This window comes from Nomascus leucogenys, unplaced genomic scaffold (assembly GCF_006542625.1).
Source record: "Nomascus leucogenys isolate Asia unplaced genomic scaffold, Asia_NLE_v1 000602F_174668_qpd_obj, whole genome shotgun sequence".
NCBI lineage: Eukaryota > Metazoa > Chordata > Mammalia > Primates > Hylobatidae > Nomascus > Nomascus leucogenys.
The window spans coordinates 20,577-42,775 of record NW_022096583.1 but is presented as its reverse complement, the minus strand read 5'-3'; the positions used below and the strand labels follow the sequence as shown (position 1 = coordinate 42,775).

At 45.0% G+C, this 22,199-nt stretch overlaps 2 pseudogenes across 1 annotated transcript; both read right to left on the bottom strand.

Annotated features, from left to right (window-relative positions):
• Positions 1-4,305: 4,305 nt before the first annotated feature.
• On the bottom strand, positions 4,306-7,572 carry LOC115833993 (annotated as a pseudogene). The gene is made up of 8 exons (XR_004029156.1): positions 7,479-7,572; positions 7,083-7,352; positions 6,562-6,837; positions 5,710-5,985; positions 5,489-5,605; positions 5,031-5,063; positions 4,877-4,924; positions 4,306-4,714 (listed from the first exon to the last, which is right to left on the bottom strand). The product of XR_004029156.1 is annotated as an HLA class I histocompatibility antigen, B-67 alpha chain-like (transcript).
• Positions 7,573-16,901: 9,329 nt separating this feature from the next.
• Positions 16,902-17,454, bottom strand: LOC100579181 (annotated as a pseudogene).
• Between the last annotated feature and the right edge of the window lie 4,745 nt (positions 17,455-22,199).

Here is a 22,199-nt window from a genome sequence, read left to right as displayed (position 1 = left end):
GTAATAACCTATCCTCAAGGGAATGGGTGGAAATATGTTATTTATTAGTTACTGGTTCATTCAGCCACTCTGCGTGCCTACCGCGTACCAGATAAAGTTCTCGTCCTGGATCACTGCTCCAAGAATTAGAATTTGTCACCTTTCCCCACCCCTCACACTGCAGCACTTGAACCCTCTTACTACATCAGAATTCCACACTGTCAATGAAAAGAGTCAAACTCGGTAACATATTTGAAGAGATTTATTCTGAGCCAAAAATGAGTGACCACAGCCCATGACACAGCCCTCAGGAGACCCTGAGAACATGTGCTCAAGGTGATTGGGGCACAGGTTGGTTTTACACATTTTAGGAAGATATGAGACGTTATAAGTAGATTTTTAATTTTTCTGATTGGCAATTGGTTGAGTTATTATCATTAGAAAGGAATGTCTGGGTTATGATAAGAGGTTGTGGAGTCCAAAATTTTCTCATGCAGATGATGCCTCCAGGTGCCAGGCTTCAGAGAGAATAGATTGTAAATGTTTCTGATCAGACTTAAGGTCTGTGTTGATGGTAAATGTTGGTCAGCTTTTCCTGAATTCCAAAAGGGAAGAGGGCATAATGAGGCATGTTCAACACCTGCTTCCCATGGTGGCCTGAGCCAGTCTTTCAGGTTAACTTTTGAGCACTCTGGCTGAGGATGTCGATTAAAATGGTTAGGAGGGGGTGGCTTTGATGTTTATTTTTGGTTTACAACATGTAAAACATTGAGAGGAGACAGACACCACTTCCCTCCCTGGAAGAGGACAACACTCCAGTCACCCCTGCAGTTGATCATGGACATGAGTCTTAAGCTCCACCAGTCTGATGACCACCTGCTGAAGAGGTGTCATTGTCTCAGGTAAATACTAAGGGTTCGTCATCTCACGCCAAGAAGATTAAGGACACTGACACACGAGAAGTGAGTTAGGATCAAAGGGTTTAATAGGCAAAAGAAAGACTAAGGGGAACAGCTCCTTCTTGTGAGAGAGAGAGGGGCACCCAAAAGGGAATTCCAGCCTGGAATGAGAGTGCATCGGATTTTACAGGCAAGCTTAAGGAGATGGTGTCTGATTTATGTAGGGCCCACAGGTTGGTTGGACCAGGTGTGATAGTTACATAGTGCGTGTGGAAGGCTGTTCACCCCACCCTCATCCTATTATGCAAATGGACTTTCCACTTGGCCGGTGCCCATGTTGTCTGCTCCTTACTGTAAACGTGCCTGGCAAAGAGAAGGGAAGATGGAGCCGCCATTGGGAACATGCCCAGTCCCAGTTGTCCTATTCCTATTGGACAGCTGCCGGCATTCACCCGTGCAAGCTTCCAGCTTACTTGTCTATATCTGAAGCTTGATATTACAGGCTGCTCCTTGTTAGAAAAGAAAATAATTTGGAGCCTGCTTTTCATTAAAAGCCTTCCATACCCTCACTACCTGTCTAAATAATTTCTTCTTAACTTCCGTATCACTGCCAGATTCTGAGCCAGAATGAGGTGACGGAGAGGCTGGGACTGTGCAGAATGCATTTTAGTAAAGATGGCTCAGTGACAGTAGTGATGTCCAATTTCCAGGTGCAGCAGTGACATCTGCCCTAGCCTCAGGGTCCATTGTCCAGCACCAGGGTGTCAGAGGTGTGAGCAGTGGTATCTGTGTTCAGCAGCAGGGGCAGTTGTTCCTAGGAGGGACCTGATCCAGGGTGGGCTGTGGATTCTGTTCCTGGATGTGTAGTTTCCAGCCTGGTTCTGTAGCCTTCCCCATAATAAAACTAGCCCCCAATACCAGATATATGACTTTATGTGTAGATTACAGAAACTTGTTTTCCATAGTTTGCTCCAAGAATTGAGTGAGAAATGAGTCTGTGGGTGAGTGTCAGAGAGCGGCATTCAGAGGGGTTCTTTGTGCAAGAGCCACATCCTGAATTGTCTCCCTGGCCCATTCCCCATGGTGGAGAGATCAACAGGGAATATCACATCTCATAACTGATGATATACATCCTACCTTTTCTTTCTGTGAGAAAAATCCCCTTTTAAATCCTCTTTGAAATCCCACCCCACCCACCCACCCTGGAAACTCTCTGATCACTGATCTCTGTGGTTCCCAATTTGTCTGAGGGACAGGATTGCTGGCGGGGGCTTAGAAAATACTCAGGCCACTCCCCAGAACTCCTGTCTCAGAGTATTATGCACAAGACCAAGGAATCATTTCTATAACAAGCCCTAGAGGCGAGGCTGATGCTCAGACATGTGGGATCCTGGTGTTCTGGCTGCTCCAAACGTGATCTGGAGACCAGCAACATGAGCCCCAGCCTTGTTATAAATCCAGAATCTCTTGCTCAACTCCAGACTTCCTGGATCTCAGCACCATGTCCGGGTGATCCCTGTGCACACGGGAGTTCCTTGTCTAAGTGTTCTCTAGACATGGGGCCAGAACTGTGCAGTCTGCTCTGGGTGTAGTCTGATCAGATCCCTTAGAACTGGAGGTCCAGGGTTCATTCCTTGCACTCATTCTATTCCACAGTCAATCACTCCCTTGGTGCCCTCATCCATGCTTGAGGTTTTAAGTATTGTTTATATGGTGTGACCTCCTAAATCTATTTCTCCTGCCCAGTCTATTTCTCCTTTCCTCTAAACTCTGCAGTTGTCTGTCCAAATTCCACCCCAGCTCCCCCATCTACATTTCTAACAGACATCTCCTCCACTGAGTGCCTGTGATGCCCCCTCCTCAGTATGCTCCTGCCAGAGTCTCCCCAACTCCACTGACAGCAGCTCCATCCTTCTACTCACTCATTTTACAACTATGGCTGTCCTTGATTCTCACACCACAGATATAATCCATTGGCAAATGCTGTGAGTCCATCTTCAAATGCATCCAGAATCCCCTCAAGTCCCACTATTTCCCCTGCTCACACCCCAGTCAAGGTAACTGACATCTCCAGCCTGGAATACTGTGCTCGCTTCCTACTGTTTTCCCTTCTGCCTCCCTCGTCCCTCACCTCTCAATTCTGTTCTCAGCACAGGAGTCAGAGAGATCCTTTTAAAAGAGAAGTTATATCATTGCCCTCTTCTGCCCAAAACTGTCCTCTAACTCTTCATCCCACTCAGAGCAAAGGTCAGATCCAACCCCACTCCCCTCAAGCCCACCTGCTCTGGCCACATCTCTGACCTCACCTCAGTTTCTCTGTCCAACCCTCCTGGCCTCCTTGCTCTTCTGGGAACACAGACACCTTCCTGCCATAGTGCATTTGGACTGGAGGTTCCTCTGCCTGGAAAGAACTTCCCCAGACATCCTCATGTCCCTCAAATCTTTCCTCCAAGGTCACCTTTGCAACAAGGCACACACTGACTACCCAGCACAACAGCCACCTTCCCTGTCCCCGCTGCCCACATCCTGGATCACCTGCCTCACAGCACTTACCACCTTCTAGCACTTTCCTTCCTTACTCTGGTTATAGTGTATCTATCGTCTGCCTCTTCCCACTGGAACATATGCTACAAAAGGCCAGAGATTTTTCTGGTGTTCCCCAGATGCAGAACCATTCTGTCCTATGTCTGGTCAATGACAAAAGTCAGTTGAATGAATGATCAGTGTAGAGCACCTCCTATTCTAAAGGCAGTATCTTTATTAACATAGCCTCAGGCCAAGTGCTGTTTTGTGGCAGCTACAGCACAAGGTCCCCTCACACTGAGATAGAGGCCGCCTATGTTTTTCTCAGCAGTGCTGCTTGTGTGCCCTCCCTCCCCCAGCCCTCTTTCTACAGCAACCCCCGTGCCTCCCCACCCCAGCACACTGCAGCACACAGTCAGGTTCTCTCTTCAGGAAAGGACAGTCCTTGATGATGGGTCCAATTTCACAGACAAAAGTAAGTCTAAATTAGACTCTGCTTTATAGATTCATGAGTTGGGATTGGATTCAGCACGAAGATCACTAGAACCAGGGCGGGGAGAGAGTGCAGGAGAGCAGAGCAGAAGAGGAGCTCTAGAAGCAGGGCAGGAGGTGAATGGCTCTGAAAATTTGTCTCAGAAAGCACAGAGACCCCCGTGTGCAGGGGCCGCCCTGGGCAATGTCTGAACCTCTGCGGTCACAGCTCCCGCTGGACAAGTTTCCACTGAAGGGACAAGGACAATGGAGCAGTGAAGGTGACCCAGCTGAGGACTGACCACATAAAGCCCATGAAGAACTGAACAGCAGGTAGGCACAGGCCCCATCCACACTCACCTCCTCACAGCCTTCTCCACCCCCACCTGCAACAGACTCAGCACGGCGAACATGCGGATTCTGGAAGGTTCTCAGGTCTTTATTTGATCTCTCAAATTCTAGGATTGACTTATTTAATTAACCCATCAACCTCTCATAGCAAATATTTGAGAAAACAAATTCATATTCAGATTCTTATCTTCAGTAGGGAAGTAAGAGGTTGCAGCTCAGTGCACATAAAGTTGAGACAGAGATGGAGACATCCAGCCCCACCTCTCTGGAACAGGAAAGATGACTGGGGAGGAAACACAGGTCAGCATGGGAATAGGGGTCACGGGGGACATGGAGGTGCGCTGTCTCTCCACCTCCTCACCGTATGCTAACAGGGACGCAGACACATTCAGATGCCTTTGCAGAAAGAGATGCCAGAGTCTCTTGAAGTCACAAAGGGGAGGCGTGAAGAAATCCTGCATCTCAGTCCCACACAAGGCAGCTGTCTCAGGCTACAGAAAACAGCAGTCATGAACAAATTCAAGTCAGTCATGGTAAGTGATGACACTCTGAACAGCCCACCACACACTCGAAACGTCCCAAAGAATCTCCATTACCCAGGCCTTTCCCCTCTGCCCCACGCCCCCGCCCACTCTAGACCCCAAGAATCTCACCTTTTCAAGCCGTGAGAGACACATCAGAGCCCTGGGCACTGTCGCTGGCTGGGGTAGAACAAAAACAGGACCTGGTCAGAGCCCGCAGGAGACGTAGGACAGGAGGAATTATGGGGTCGGTGAGCTCCTCCACACTCCCACCCCCACCACTTACACGCAGCCTGAGAGTAGCTCCCTCCTTTTCCACCTGTGGGAAGAAAATGTCCTGTGAGGGGACTGGGAGGAAGCAGGGCCATGAGATCTTAGAGGAACCTCCTAGTCTTGGACCCAAGAGAAATTTCCAGAACTATGACTACAGGCCCAGGGCAGGATCAGGAAACACGAGGAAAGCAGGTGTGGGTCCTGGACCAACCATCCTCCTAAGGTCTGTCCTTAGCAGGGACCTTTCCCTGACTCATGAATGCTGGAATCAGCACCCCAACACCATAATCATGAAGGTGATACACCCGTCCTTCATTGTCACATGTGCTTCACAAAAGAGTAAGTCCTGGCACAGAGTCCCAGGCTGTGTGGATGCTGCTTCCCAGTAATGAGGCAGGGAACACTTCTACCCGGGGCTTGAAACCCTCAGTGGGACAAGAAACCCAGACCCCACCCCTAACCCCTCCCTACCTAAGCTTTTCCTCCTCCACATCACAGCAGCGACCACAGCTCCGATGACCACAACTGCTAGGACAGCCAGGCCAGCAACAATGCCCACGATGGGGATGGTGGACTGGGAAGACGGCTCTGGGAAAGGAGGGGAAGATGAGGGGCCCTGACCCTGCTGAAGGGCTCCAGAAGGGCTCCTGCTTTCCCTGAGAAGAGACATGACCCCTCATGCCCCTCCTTACCCCATCTCAGGGTGAGGGGCTCCGGCAGCCCCTCGTGCTGCACATGGCATGTGTATCTCTGCTCTTCTCCAGAAGGCACCACCACAGCTGCCCACTTCTGGAAGGTTCCATCTCCTGCTGGCCTGGTCTCCACAAGCTCGGTGTCCTGAGTTTGGTCCTCCCCATCCCGCTGCCAGGTCAGTGTGATCTCCGCAGGGTAGAAGCCCAGGGCCCAGCACCTCAGGGTGGCCTCATGGTCAGAGATGGGGTGGTGGGTCATGTATGTCTTTGGGGGGTCTGATGGGAAGAGTCAGAAAATTCAGGTGCTTTGCATCTCTCATGGGACACTCCAGCAGCACACATGTGACCACCCTGAGAATGGACAGGACACCTGGGGTGGGGAAGGGAGCACAGAACCCAGACACCAGCCTGGACACAGCCACCTGGGATAATCTCCTATTCCTTGGAGAGTTCTAGTCTCTGAGTGGGGAACAGCGACTTCTGGTCCTGACCTGAGTGGAGGCCGAGGGACTCAGAAAAGCTGGACTCAGACCTTCAAACGCATTTAGTGTGAGGCAGAGAACAAGGCCTGAGAGAAAAATTCACGGTGCCCAAGGCTGCTGCAGGGGTCAAAGGGGACCCCTGATCAGTATTCCAGGGACTGTCTTCCCCTCCATTTCCCCAGAGATGTCATCCCTTAATTGTCCTAGAGAGCAGAGGGGGCCCTCAGAGGAAACTCGGGAAAACTCATGCCATTCTCCATTCAAGGGAGGGCGACATTCTAGCGCTGATCCCATTTTCCTCCCCTCCTCGTGGGAGGCCATCCCGGGAAATCTATAGGAGATGGGGAAGGCTCCCCACTGCCCCTGGTACCCGCGCGCTGCAGCGTCTCCTTCCCGTTCTCCAGGTATCTGCGGAGCCACTCCAGGCACTCGCCCTCCAGGTAGGCTCTCAACTGCTCCGCCCAACGGGCCGCCTCCCACTTGCGCTGGGTGATCTGAGCCGCCATGTCCGCGGCGGTCCAGGAGCTCAGGTCCTCGTTCAGGGCGAGGTAATCCTTGCCGTCGTAGGCGTACTGGTCATACCCGCGGAGGAGGCGCCCGTCGGGCCCCGCGTAGCAGCCATACATCCTCTGGAGGGTGTGAGACCCTGGCCCCGTCCCCGCGGTCAGCCCCGTCCCCCGAGCCCCGCCCCGCCCAGACCAACCCGCGGGGATTTTGGCCTCAACTGAAAATGAAACCGGGTAAAGGCGCCTGGGGCTCTCTCCGGTCGAGGGTCTGGGCGGGTCCCGCGGCCTCGGGGCGGATCTCCGACCCGGAGACTCGGGGCCACCGGGGCCGTCCGTGGGGGATGGGGAGGGGTCGCGACCTGCGCCCCGGGCCGGGGTCACTCACCGTCCTCGCTCTGGTTGTAGTAGCCGCGCAGGTTCCGCAGGCTCCCTCGGTCAGTCTGTGCGGTGGCCTTGTAGATCTGTGTGTTCCGGTCCCAATACTCCGGCCCCTCCTGCTCTATCCATGGCGCCCGCGGCTCCTCTCTCGGACTCGCGGCGTCGCTGTCGAACCGCACGAACTGGGTGTCGTCCACGTAGCCCACGGAGATGAAGCGGGGCTCCCCGCGGCCGGGCCGGGACACGGAGGTGTAGAAATACCTCATGGAGTGGGAGCCTGGGGGCGAGGAGGGGCTGAGACCCGCCCGACCCTCCTCCCGGCGCGGCTCCCCGGGTCCTGCCCCCGCCTGCGGTCCCCTCGCTCCTCCCCACAGAGGCCATTTCCCTCCCGACCCGCACTCACCCGCCCAGGTCTCGGTCAGGGCCAGGGCCAGGGCCGCCAAAAGCAGCAAGAGGAGGGTTCGGGGATCCATGACCCGCATCTCGGCGTCTGAGGACACTCTGAGTCCGGGTGGGTGCGTGGGGACTTTAGAACTGGGACCGTGGCGACGCTAATTGGCTTCTCTAGACACGCGACACCCAATGGGAGTGGGAACTGGGGACGCGTCACGAGTATCCTGGAAGAAGGACCCGGCACAGGTTGGGAGAAGAAGTGAAACTCAGGGGAGCGGGGAATCCCCAACGCTGCGCCTCCCCATTGCAGACAAGGCCCTCGGAGCCTGAGACCCTGAAAGCCCCGCCCGGGACCTGGGACTTAGTCCTGATCCCTCTTCTCCTACACCAGCCTCTTTGTCACACTGTGTGCCTGAGTCCTGGACAAGGATCTGTCTGTGGAAACCAGGGAGAGACCCCCAGGCTGGCCCACCCCTTCCCCTTCACTCTCCTCCTGGAATCCCCGTCCCTGAACTGGACTCCCTGCCTCCCACTCCTTACCTCTCCCCTTGGACTCTTGTATAGGGAAACTGAGCACGGGGAACTTGATGCCAGAGAGTGAGCTCGCCTTGGGAATGGAGCTGTAGAGACAGGGGGTTTCTCTCTAAACCTGGTGAAGTTTTGTCTGAAGGCACCACGCAGAGATTCTCATAGAGACCAGTTTCCTTTTTGTTTATTAACACAGTAGGTAGCGCAATATTGGCAATCTCTGAATGATAAGAATTCCAATTTGTAAAAGACCTGTGTCAAAACAGCATTACAATTAAACTCTCAGAGCTCCTAAGTTTTACTTTCCCAGACTATGGATCTGTGACTCTGCGTTGTTGCATTTAAAATTATCTTCATTCCCTACCCCGAGTTTCCCTGTGTGAGTCCAGAACATCTCCTGAATACAATGAAGCAGGGTTTGTTACTGTCTATTGCAACCGGGAGCCTGTAGTTATCACCTCAGAGTTGGGAGTGCTCCACGCAGACCCAATGCTCGTCACCAGCGCTCAAGCACTGCCTGCAGTGTGCATATTTTATCTGGACACTTGGTATTTTTGTAACTCTGTTTTTTAATCATAAGGAGCCAATTAGTTTTTAGGAAGTCCAACAAAATGTATTAAATACCGAATGCAAAGAACCCCCTGCTAGGCTCTTCCACTGCTTTTGAGTCCTTTCCCCTGCTCCTTTTCCTCACCTCCTGCCTCTCCAGCCCTTCTGTCTGCCCCTGTCATCCCTCACACCCTCCCCTGCCCTTAGTCCCTGCCACCCTGTCACTCCTGAATTGTGGCACTAACACTGTCCCCTCGCCACCTGCCCGTGTCTGTTCTCCCCACAGTGCTCCGCAGTCCTGCTAATGTGAGCAAGTTCGTGTCATTTCTTCACTTACTATGGCTGAATTTTGGTCTACAATTTTGCTGTATGTTTTCAATTTGTCTCATATCTTTTTGTTTCTGTTCCTCCTTTACTACTTTCTTATGTGTCAAATAAACATTTTTTAGTTTATGGGTTTAATTGTCCTAGTGGCTTTTGGCTATATTTCTTTACACTAATTTTTTATTGTTGTAAGAATGGAACCCGATTCCTTGACTTTTCATAGTGAAGTTCAGGTTATATTAAGCTGCATCCAGCAAAATAAAGGACACTCGTAACAGTGTAGTTTCATTTAACCTACCATTATACTATTATTGTTTTATATATTGCATCAATCTATATTATAGACTCAATGATACAGTGTAATACTTTTTGTTTTAGACAAGTAGCCATATGTCTTCAGGAAATTAAGAAAATGAGTGCTATTTTTTCATGTTCATCTGAGCGACTTATTACATATATTTTATGAACTATTTTGCAAATTCAATGATTAATTCCAGAGACTTTTTCAGAATTCCCTAGTGTTTTCTACATATGCAATGAAGTTGGTGACAAAGAAAGACTTTTGTTTCTTCCTTTCCTATCTATTGATCTTTTTTCTTTTAAATGTGACATGTGTATGTGCATCATTTCTGTTGTTAATTGTTCCTTTCTGTGTATCTGAGTCACCATGTAGTATTATTTTTCTTCACCCTGAAGCACTTCCTTTAAAATTAAATGTAGTACAAGATCCCTAGGAATTTAATTTTATGGCTTTGATGATCTAAAAATGTCCTTATTTTTGCCTCCCCTCCCCCCCCTTTTTTTTTTTTTTTGCTTATTAGGGCATTTATTTGTAATAAAATTCACCAGTTTTAGCTGTGCTTTTTGTTGAATTTGGTAATTATTTATAGTTGTGTAACTACCACACTGCCCAGTAGAGAAACACCGAATGCAAAGAATCCCCTGCTAGGCTCTTCCACTGCTGTGGAGTCCTCTCCCCTGCGCCTTGTCCTCACCTCCTGCTTCCCCCGCCCTTCTCTCTGCCTTCATCCCTCACACCCTCCTCTCCCCTTAGTTCCCACCACCCAGTTACTCCTGAATTGTGGTGCTGTAGAGAACAGTTTCTTTTCCCTAAAAACTTTTCTTTCTGCCCCTTTCTATTTAATCCTTGCCTCCCACCCTCATCCCTTCCCTTCATTCAACCACCGCTCTGTTTTCTGTCACTGCAATAGTGAAATTTCTAGAATTTCATGGACATGCAATTGTATGTTCTGTAGTCCTTCGTTTGGTCTCTCCCTTAGCATAACGATGTTTGAGATTATGCCATTCATTGATTTTTGTTGCTGAGCAGCTGCTGAGTATTGCTGGAATCCCAGTTTATTCATTGGTTTCTCTGTTCTCTAGTTGATTGACATGTGGATTACTCCAGCTAGGGTTTGTTATTAATGAAGCCACCATAAATAACTGCTTACAAGTGTGGCCTTACATTTTTATTTCTTTTGGATAAATACATATTTGTGGGATTGCTGGGCCATGTGGTAATGGATGGGTAGCTGTATAAGAAATTGCCATACCACTTTACAAATTGGCTGCCACATTTTTTGCATTCTTACCAGCAATATCAGACATTCCTATTTTTTCCATATTCTTGACAGTATTTAGACTTATCATATGTCTTTTTGACTTCACCTATTCTAGGTGATGTGTGATGGTTTCTCATTGTGGTTTTAACTTGCACTTCTTTGATGACTAGTATTGTTGGCTATCTTTTCATGTTCATCTAAGCGACTTATTACATATATTTTATGAACTATTTTGCAAATTCAATGATTAATTCCAGAGACTTTTTCAGCATTCCCTAGTGTTTTCTACATATGCAATGAAGTTGGTGACAAAGAAACACTTTTGTTTCTTCCTTTCCCATCTATTGATCTTTTTTCTTTTAAAATTATTTTTATTTGGTAGAGATGAGGTTTCACTATTAGGCTGGTCTCAAACTCCTGAACTCAAGTGATCCTCCCACCTCAGCTTCCCAAAATGCAGGGATTACAGGCATGAGCCACCATGCCTGGTCCTTCTGTTGGTTTCTTATTTCATTTTCTTGCCATGTTGCACTGGTTAGGGTGCCTCTTAGGTGTTTAAACAAGAATGATGAGAGCTCACATGTATGTTTACAAGGAACTTAAACAAATTTACAAGAAAAAAAAAAGCCCCATGAAAAATTGGCAACGGATACGAACAGACACTTCTCAGAAGAAGAAACATATGAAAAAAAGCTCAATATCAATGATCATTAGAGAAAAGCAAATCAAAACCACAATGATGTACTGTCTCCTACCAGCCAGAATGGCAATTATTAAAAAGTGAGGAAACAATAGATGCTGGTGAGGCTGTGGAGAAATAGGAATGCTTTTCCACTGTTTCTGGGAATGTAAAATAGTTCTACCATTATGGAGGATGGTGTGACCATTCCTCAAAGATCTAGAACCAGAAATACTCTTTGACCCAGCAATCCCATTACTGGGTATATACCCAAAGGAATATGAATCATTCTACTATAAAGACACATGCACACGTATGTTTATTGCAGCACTATTTTCAATAGCAAAGAATGGAACCAACCCACATGCCCATCAATGATAGTCTGGGTAAAGAAAATGTAGTAGATATACACCATGGAATACTACACAACCATAAAAAGGAATGAGTTCATGTCCTTTGCAGGGACATGGATGAAGCTGGAAGTCATCCTCAGCAAACTAACATGGGAACAGAAAACCTAACACCACATGCTCTCACTCCTAAGTGGGAGCTGAACAATGAGAACACATGGACACAGGGAGGGGAACAACACACACAGGGCCTGTTGGGGAGTAGGGGGTGAGAGGAGGGAACTTACAGGATGGGTGAATAGGTGCAGCAAACCACTATGGCAGACTATACGTATGTAACAAACCTGCATGTTCTGCACATGTATCTGGAACTTAGAGTAAAATAGAATAAATTAAATAAAAAAAGAAAGTGCATGACTTACATGTACACATATGTTCATTGAAGCACTATTCACAATAGCAAAGACTTGGAATCAACCTAAATGCCCATCAATGGTAGACTGGTTAAAGACAATGTGGCACAGATACACCATAGAATACTATAGAGCCATAAAAAAGAATGAGATTATGTCCTTTGCAGGAACATGGATGGAGCTGGAGGCCATTATTCTTAGCAAACTAATGCAGGAACAGAAAACTATATAGCACATATTCTCACTTATAAGTGGGAGCTAAATGATGAGAATACATGGGCACACAGAGGGGAACAGCACACACTGGGGTCCACTTGAGGGCGGAGGGTGGGAGGAGGGAGAGGAACAGGAAAAATAGCTAATGGGTACTAAAGCTTAATACTTGGGTGGGTACTAATGGGTATAGAAATAATTTGTACAACAAAACCCCATGACACAAGTTTACCTATATAACAAACCTGCACATGTACTCCTTAATTAAAAATAAAAGTTAAATTAAAAAAAAAAAACAAAGAAAGTGCATGTCTGGAAAGAGCATATGGTTGGGTTCTGTGTTTTTTTAAACCACGTCACACAATCTCGGCCATTCATTACAGTGTTGATTCATATAGGTTTTTGTCATTATTGATATGACAAGTTTTACGTCTACCATGCTATTTTCCCAGTTTCTGTTTCTCTGTTCCTCTTGTCCTGGTCAATGACTTTTTATTAGAAACCATAGAAACAAAAGAAAGTAGAATAACATCTTTAAAGTGCTGGAAGACTAAAAGGTCAACTAAGAATTCTATATCCAGCATAGATGTCCTTCAAGGTTAGGCAAATAAGGAGATATTTCAGGTAAAAGAAAATTAAGAGAATTTGTCACCAGCAGATCTGTACAACAACAATTGGTAAAGAAAATTCTTCAGGCTAGAGGCAAATGATACCAGGTGGAAAATGAGACTATCAAAAAAGATGAAGATGATCAAAAATGGTAAATACTGAGCTAAGTGCAAAAGGCTATCTTGCTCCCCTCATTTATTCTTACTTTATATACATAGAACTGTTTAAAGATAAGAAAAAGTTTTTTATCGTGGGACTTACAACCTATATAGATATATTACATATAATATCTATACCATAAAAGATGGACATTTTATAGAGGATAAATGGTCGCAATATTTTTATATTTATGGGCACTAGTAGATTATTAACTGAAAGTAGTCTGTGAAATGTTAAGAATGAGTTAAGTTCTGAAGGAAATTGCGACACTAAAAACCATTCAAAAGATCAACAAATCTTGGAGATGGTTTTTTGAAAACAAATCCTAGCCAGTCTTGAGTCTCATCATCCTACGATTTCAGAACCATTGCAAATACAAAAGTAATCAAAGAACAGTCCTGCCCAGAAAGAGGAGTTATCCCTAAAAACGGTGGCCCTGGGACAGCTGGCCCTCCCTGAGGGACCTCTTCCACATGGGCACTTTCTGCAGTGACTTTGTTGCCTTGCTCTTGCACTCTATCCAGTGTCCTGACCCAAGACACAAGGGGTGTCTGCTGCTGTGTCCACACTTGGAGAAGGAAACCTTGATGGTGTCAGTGTATTACAAGCCGGGCATGACAGCTCACCCCTGGAATCCCAGCAATTCAGGGTGCTAGGGCAAGAGGATTGCTTACGATCCGGAGTTGGAGACCAGCTTGAACAACATTGTGAGACCCTCGTCTCTAAAAGATATAAAAATAAGTAAACTTAGCTGGGCCTGGTGGTGGGCACTTGCATTCCCAGGTATTGGGGAGGCTGAGATGGGAAGACCCCTTGAGCTTATGGATTCAAGTCTGTAGTGAGCTGTGATCTCATCACTGGACTCCGGCCCAGACCACAGAGTGGGATCTTGACTCAAACAACAACAACAACAACAACAACAAAACATTGTAAACCTTCGCTCACTATGGGTTATCTTATTTATTATTTATTCAGTGTGCATTTTGATTTTATTTTACTGGCAGCACAATAAACCAGGACATGCTGAAACTAGAAATCACATCCACTTTCCAGTGTTAAAAAGCCCAGTCCAGGCAGGTGAGAAGGAGACAGTCCTCATTAGCGCTGAGGATTCAGGGAGAATGAGATGGGCTGGGTAGGAAGGTTTTTTTGTTTGTTTGTTTGTTTGTTTTCTATGAACAAGTGTAACTTTTTATTACGATAGAGTTGTTTTTATTAAAGAAATACATGAAAATGGTTAAGTAAAATCAAATTGCTCCAAAAGTCTTACAATGAAAACAACAGTCTTGTTAGTTGTCCTTTCCAGAGACAAGCACTATTCATTCTCTAGTTTTTCCTTCTGGTAGTTACCTTCATGGGTTTTTCCAAATTATTATTTTTTTAGTTTTTCAAGTGGGTGCATATATTAATACACGTAATTTTTGAAAAGCCTCTTCAGTTTATAATGCATCCTAACGTCCCCGGCCCCATCCCTCCTAATTCTCCAGAGCAATGACTTTTAACTCGTTTAGCAATGTCTTCTATTTTTTCCTCACATAACTACTTAGTCATTTCTTGATTATTTTACACATTATATAGTGATTTCTTGATATAACAGATGAGGATTTAGCTCTTACACCATCACTATCTTCACTTTTCCCCCCATATTGTCCCAAAGTAGTTACCAGATTTAGGGGCTAAGTAGTCACCACATCATTATGAGTATGTACATATCGCTCATTGTCGAAAAAAACAGAGTATTATGCTCTTACTTCCTGTCCTGTACTTCCTTCTGCCCTAGAATTAATGGTTGCCTAACCACCCTTCCTTTTTTTTTTTTTTACTTTTGCTTTATCTTCAATGAACTTCTTTCCAAATGCCCCAAATCTGGCAATAACCTATTATTATTTTTAAGAGAAGGGATTCTCACTATGGTGGCCAGGCTGGTCTGGAAATCTTGGGCTCAAGCCAACCTCTTGCTTAGCCTCCTGAGTAGCTGGGACTGCAGGCATGGGCCATTCCACCCAGCTAACCTATTAATATTTTTACTGTTTCTTTTTAAAGCCAGCTCCATAGCTGGAATATTGCCTGTGTTGGATCCTATTTGCTGGATCCATGTCATTCTCTGGTTTGTCTACTCCTTCATTTTGCTAGAGTATTTTCTCCAATAGCTTCCCAAAAAAGGGTACATGGAGGTACTCCCTGAGTCTTTGCTTGCCTAAAAATGTATTATTTTACCTTCATCCTTGATTATTTGGTTGAATATAGATTTATCCGTTGAAAATAACTTTCTTTCTAGAATTCTGAAGGCATGGTTCCATTGTTTTCATCTTCTTTTTCGAGACAGAGTCTCTTCTGTCACCCAGGCTGGAGTGCAGCGGCACAATCATAACACACTGCAGCCTCGAACTCGCAGGCTCAATTGATCCTTCCATCTCAGCCCCCTGAGTAGATGGGACTACAGGTGTGCACCACAATGCCCAGCTAACTTTTGTATTTTTTATAGAGATGGGGCTTCACCATGTTGCCCAAGCTGATCTCAAGGTATCTTCCTGTCTCTGCCTCCCAAAATGCTGAGCCACTGTGTTACAGGCATGAGCCACTGTGCCTGGCCAGTTATTCTTTTATTCTCTCTCTACTTTCTTCATTTCTCAAAGGCATCTCAAACTCAGTGGGCCCAAACCCAGGTCAAACTCCATCAGAATATCCTGCTACTTCCGACTTTAAAATATATCTTAAATCACAGTTTCTTACTACATGCAACCCTTTGGTTCAAACTACCATCATCCCTCACTTGAACTTAGAATTGGTTTTCCTGCTTCTGTATTTTTTTAAAACATAAAATATTTCAAAGAAACCATGCATGGCTTTATACTTTTTATTACATAAAAAGAATAAAGATCTGGGGTGGCTCAAGCCTGTAATCCCAGCACTTTGGGAGGCCGAAGCAGGCGGATCACTTTAGGTCAGGAGTTCGAGACCAGTCTGACCAACATGGTGAAACCCCATCTTCACCAAAAACACAAAATTAGCTGGGCATCGTGGCGCACGCCTGTAATCCCAGCTACTTGGGAGCCTGAGGCAAGAGAATCGCTTGAACCTGGGAAGTCAGAGGTTGCAGTGAGCTGAGGCTGCGCCATTGCACTCTGTCAGGGTAACAAGAGCGAAACCCTGTCAAAAAAAAAAAAAAAAGATATGAAGAGCTTATATACTTAAACACGGAATTGCTTTAAGTGTTTGCCATTCACTGTTCCCATGCATGCCAGCAGCTTCTTACTGCAAATACCTGGGACTTGCTATAGAGCAGCTGGAGTACATTCTGCCCACACACAGGACAGGGAGCTGATAACCAAGGAGTGGGCGATCAATACTCCAGCTTTCTCCCCTCCGTTTCCCTGTATCTCAGCAGTATGGAGCTTGTTACCAATAAGAACCTGCTCACTGACTTTAAACTGGTTTTCTTACCTTCTCAGTTCCATGTCTCCATACCTCAATTGATGATTTCTGGTAAGACCTAGCAAATAAACTGCTTTCACTGAAATTTCAGTCTTGAAACCTGCTTTGGGTTCCCCAAAAGACAGAAATATATTCATTTTCCCATCACTGGACTTCCAGGTTGTTTTCAATTTTTCACTGTTACAAACAAGGCTGCAACATTTGGGTGCAAACCTCTGGATATACACGTAAGAAGCTTTCAATATTTCCCACTAGTGAAACTGCTTAGTTGGAGGGTATGTGCATCTTCATCTTTAATAAATACTACCAACATCTGACAAGCCCGACAATGTCAAGGACTGGCAAGAGTCCCATATGGGGTGGGTGTGGAATGGCAGCTCACTGTAGCAGGTGCTGGGGACTCAGTTGGGGTCTTGGAGAGGCACTTAGTTACAGCAAGAATATTTCATAAGTGGTATCTGATATAGTCAAGATTAGTGGGGAATAAAAATATGTTACTAGAAATAATTATCCAAAGATCTAAAGTCAACAAAAGTCTTTTTTGTAATGTAAAAATATATACTTTTTTTCCAGAGGGAGGAGGAACATCTTAAAATAAACCAGAAAACACCTTCATATTAAATCACTCTTCTCATATACTTCAAATTTGTATTTAATACATCCGAGAGAACACCTGGATATTCTGGCAGAATTTTATATTTCTCTAAATCAATTTCTGGAAAAAACGTGTTACTTTCAAAGTCCTGCATGATCCTTGTCACAAATAGTTTAAGATGGCCTGGGTGATTCATGGCTTCCTTATAAACAGAACTGCCACCAACTATCCAAATCATGTCTACTCTATTTGCTAATTCTGGTTGTTCAGTAAGTTTTAAGATCTCATCCAGACTTCTGGCAGGAAAATGAGCTCCTTGTGGAGGTTCCTTGAGTTCTCTGCTGAGAACTAAATTAATTCTATCCTTTAAAGGTCGATTCTTCTCAGGAATGGAGAACCAGGTCTTCCTACACAAAATCACCAGATTCTGTTTACCTTCTACTGAAGAGATTGTGTCATTCTCTGGAAATACCTAAATTGATTCCTGAGCGGCGGCCAGGGCAGGTCCCTGTTCTTGCCGATGCCCATGTTCTGGGACACAGCGACGATGCAGTTTAGCAAACAAACCATGACAGCAGCGGTGAGCACCTCCGAGCCCGCTCGCTACACCAGAATGCGCGGCCAAGATTGGCCGGAAGGTTTTTACTTGGAAACTGGAGGATGAGCAATGACATCCTTCTCTCCACCTCAAAGCTCGTCGTGGACACCCACCTCCTGGGAGCAGAAGCAGCGCAGCAGCGCCACCCGGTGGTCGATGCGCTTCCTTTGCAGACCACGCACAGCCCTGAGATCCTCCTCTCCTTCCTAGGCACCTCGGATTTCTTCACTGGACACCGGTCTGCGTCAATCCTCCTGTAAAGCAAAAGAAGCGTGAGGTTGGTGGGGGAGGAATGGTGTCATCTCCACCTTTGGAGAGATCCATGTCACCGTGTTCAGGGGAAGGGCCAGGCCTTACTCCCCGTGCAGAGAGGAGGCTCTGGCCGTGAAGGCGCCTGTGGAGAGCTGAGGACCCGCTCCCTCTACACTGATGGCCAAGAGCCTGCAGACGGCGGGGAAGGCTTCCCCTCAGCTGTGTCCTATCAGGTTCTTCCAGGAGTCAAGGAGTAGACCTGCATGTTGCCTCTGGTGATGTGAGCTGCATGCACACCTAGAAGTGAGGTCACTCCTGCTGGGGGTCCTGGGGCTGCTGATTGTTCTGGGTGCTCAGAGGGAAGATGGGGGGGTGGGCTTTGTGCAAAACAGTAACCATACTCTATAAATTATTTTTCCATTAGCCTTTGTGTCATAAAATTAAATCTAGGACTCCAAAAGGAAAAAAAGGTCTAAAATTTGTGTCCTTTAATAAAAAGTAAACACCCATTAACCACCAGGGATAGACGTTTGCGGAGCAAACCAGAAGCCCCATCATTTGCCCCACCTCAGCAATAAACTCTTTCCTCCCCCAAATAAAAATACATCCTGACTTTCACGATCGTAACTTCTTTGTTCTATTTTATATTTTTATCATCCAAAACTGATTTAGTTTTACCTTTAGAAATATGCTTTTGTTCTCTTTTATTCTATAGATTCTTTCTTGAAATTTATATTGTGTGGTAGAGCTTCCCATAGTGTGCATTTTGCTGATTGCTCCCCAAGCCATTGTTTAATATGTGTTTTTATTATCCGTATTGCCTCTAAATTGGTCATTGGCTATGGAGGTCAGCTTATATTCAGGCTTGATTTCTTTCTCACTTGTACTTGTTTGATGGTGCTGTATTGTGTTCTTCCATCAAGAGGAAGAACCTCACATTAGTTTTTTTTATTGCGTTGTTAATTGCCATTGCTGTTCCATGGTTAAATCTGTTAATTCATGATGGGTTGCAAAAGAGTTATTATAGTCTCAGTCTCTCATTCCTTCCTCATTTATTATCTGAATAATTTCTTTTTTTTTTTTTAATTATACTTTAGGGTTTTAGGGTACATGTGCACAATGTGCAGGTTTGTTACATATGTATCCATGTGCCATGTTGATTTCCTGCACCCATTAACTCGTCATTTAGCATTAGGTGTATCTCCTAATGCTGTCCCTCCCCCCTCCCCCCACCCCACAACAGTCCCCAGAGTGTGATGTTCCCCTTCCTGTGTCCATGAGTTCTCATTGTTCAATTCCCACCTATGAGAGAGAACATGCGGTGTTTGGTTTTTTGTCCTTGCGATAGTTTACTGAGAATGATGTTTTCCAGTTTCATCCATGTCCCTACAAAGGACACGAACTCATCATTTTTTATGGCTGCATAGTATTCCATGGTGTATAGGTGCCACATTTTCTTAATCCAGTCTATTGTTGTTGGACATTTGGGTTGGTTCCAACTCTTTGCTATTGTGAATAGTGCCGCAATAAACATACGTGTGCATGTGTCTTTATAGCAGCATGATTTATAGTCCTTTGGGTATATACCCAGTAATGGGATGGCTGGGTCAAATGGTATTTCTAGTTCTAGATCCCTGAGGAATCGCCACACTGACTTCCACAATGGTTGAACTAGTTTACAGTCCCACCAACAGTGTAAAAGTGTTCCTATTTCTCCACATCCTCTCCAGCACCTGTTGTTTCCTGATTTTTTAATGATGGCCATTCTAACTGGTGTGAGATGGTATCTCACTGTGGTTTTGATTTGCATTTCTCTGATGGCCAGTGATGATGAGCATTTCTTCATGTGTTTTCTGGCTGCATAAATGTCTTCTTTTGAGAAGTGTCTGTTCATGTCCTTTGCCCACTTTTTGATGGGGTTGTTTGTTTTTTTCTTGTAAATTTGTTTGAGTTCATTGTAGATTCTGGATATTAGCCCTTTGTCAGATGAGTAGGTTGCAAAAATTTTCTCCCATTCTGTAGGTTGCCTGTTCACTCTGATGGTAGTTTCTTTTGCTGTGCAGAAGCTCTTTAGTTTAATGAGATCCCATTTGTCAATTTTGCCTTTTGTTGCCATTGCTTTTGGTGTTTTAGACATGAAGCCCTTGCCCACGCCTATGTCCTGAATGGTATTGCCTAGGTTTTCTTGTAGGATTTTAATGGTTTTAGGTCTAACATATAAGTCTTTAATCCATCTTGAATTAATTTTTGTATAAGGTATAAGGAAGGGATCCAGTTTCAGCTTTCTACATATGGTTAGCCAGTTTTCCCAGCACCATTTATTAAATAGGGAATCCTTTCCCCATTTCTTGTTTTTGTCAGGTTTGTCAAAGATCAGATAGTTGTAGATATGTGGCATCATTTCTGAGGGCTCTGTTCTGTTCCATTGATCTATGTCTCTGTTGTGGTACCAGTACCATGCTGTTTTGGTTACTGTAGCCTTGTAGTATAGTTTAAAGTCAGGTAGTGTGATGCCTCCAGCTTTGTTCTTTTGGCTTAGGATTGACTTGGCGATGCGGGCTCTTTTTTGGTTCCATATGAACTTTAAAGTAGTTTTTTCCAATTCTGTGAAGAAACTCATTGGTAGCTTGATGGGGATGGCATTGAATCTATAAATTACCTTGGGCAGTATGGCCATTTTCACGATATTGATTCTTCCAACCCATGAGCATGGAATGTTCTTCCATTTGTTTGTATCCTCTTTTATTTCATTGAGCAGTGGTTTGTAGTTCTCCTTGAAGAGGTCCTTCACATCCCTTGTAAGTTGGATTCCTAGGTATTTTATTCTCTTTGAAGCAATTGTGAATGGGAGTTCACTCATGATTTGGCTCTCTGTTTGTCTGTTATTGGTGTACAAGAATGCTTGTGATTTTTGTACATTAATTTTGTATCCTGAGACTTTGCTGAAGTTGCTAATCAGCTTAAGGAGGTTTTGGGCTGAGACAATGGGGTCTTCTAGATATACAATCATGTCATCTGCAAACAGGGACAATTTGACTTCCTCTTTTCCTAATTGAATACCCTTTATTTCCTTCTCCTGCCTGATTGCTCTGGCCAGAACTTCCAGCACTATGTTGAATAGGAGTGGTGAGAGAGGGCATCCCTGTCTTGTGCCAGTTTTCAGAGGGAATGCTTCCAGTTTTTGCCCATTCAGTATGATATTGGCTGTGGGTTTGTCGTAGATAGCTCTTATTATTTTGAGATACGTCCCCTCAATACCTAATTTATTGAGAGTTTTTAGCATGAAGGGTTGTTGAATTTTGTCAAAGGCCTTTTCTGCATCTATTGAGATAATCATGTGGTTTTTGTCTTTGGTTCTGTTTATATGCTGGATTACATTTATTGATTTGCGTATGTTGAACCAGCCTTGCATCCCAGGGATGAAGCCCACTTGATTATGGTGGATAAGCTTTTTGATATGCTGCTGGATTCGGTTTGCCAGTATTTTATTGAGGATTTTTGCATCAATGTTCATCAAGGATATTGGTCTGAAATTCTCTTTTTTGGTTATGTCTCTGCCAGGCTTTGGTATCAGGACGATGCTGGCTTCGTAAAATGTGTTAGGGAGGATTCCCTCTTTTTCTATCGATTGGAATAGTTTCAGAAGGAATGGTACCAGTTCCTCCTTGTACCTCTGGTAGAATTCAGCTGTGAATCCATCAGGTCCTGGACTCTTTTTGGTTGGTAAGCTATTGATTGTTACCACAATTTCAGAACCTGTTATTGGTCTATTCAGAGATTCAACTTCTTCCTGGTTTAGTCTTGGGAGGGTGTATTTGTCGAGGAATTTATCCATTTCTTCTAGATTTTCTAGTTTATTTGCATAGAGGTGTTTGTAGTATTCTCTGATGGTAGATTGTATTTCTGTGGGATCAGTGGTGATATCCCCTTTTTCGTTTTTTATTGCATCTATTTGATTCTTCTCTCTTTTCTTCTTTATTAGTCTTGCTAGTGGTCCATCAATTTTGTTGATCTCTTCAAAAAACCAGCTCCTGGATTCATTAATTTTTTGAAGGGTTTTTTGTGTCTCTATTTCCTTCAGTTCTGCTCTGATTTTAGTTATTTCTAGCCTTCTGCTAGCTTTTGAATGTGTTTGCTCTTGCTTTTCTAGTTCTTTTAATTGTGATGTTAGGGTGTCAATTTTGGATCTTTCCTGCTTTCTCTTGTGGGCATTTAGTGCTATAAATTTCCCTCTTCACACTGCTTTGAACGTGTCCCAGAGATTCTGGTATGTTGTGTCTTTGTTCTCATTGGTTTCAAAGAACATCTTTATTTCTGCCTTCATTTCATTATGTACCCAATAGTCATTCAGGAGCAGGTTGTTCAGTTTCCATGTAGTTGAGTGGTTTTGAGTGAGTTTTTTAATCCTGAGTTCTAGTTTGATTGCACTGTGGTCTGAAAGACAGTTTGTTATAATTTCTGTTCT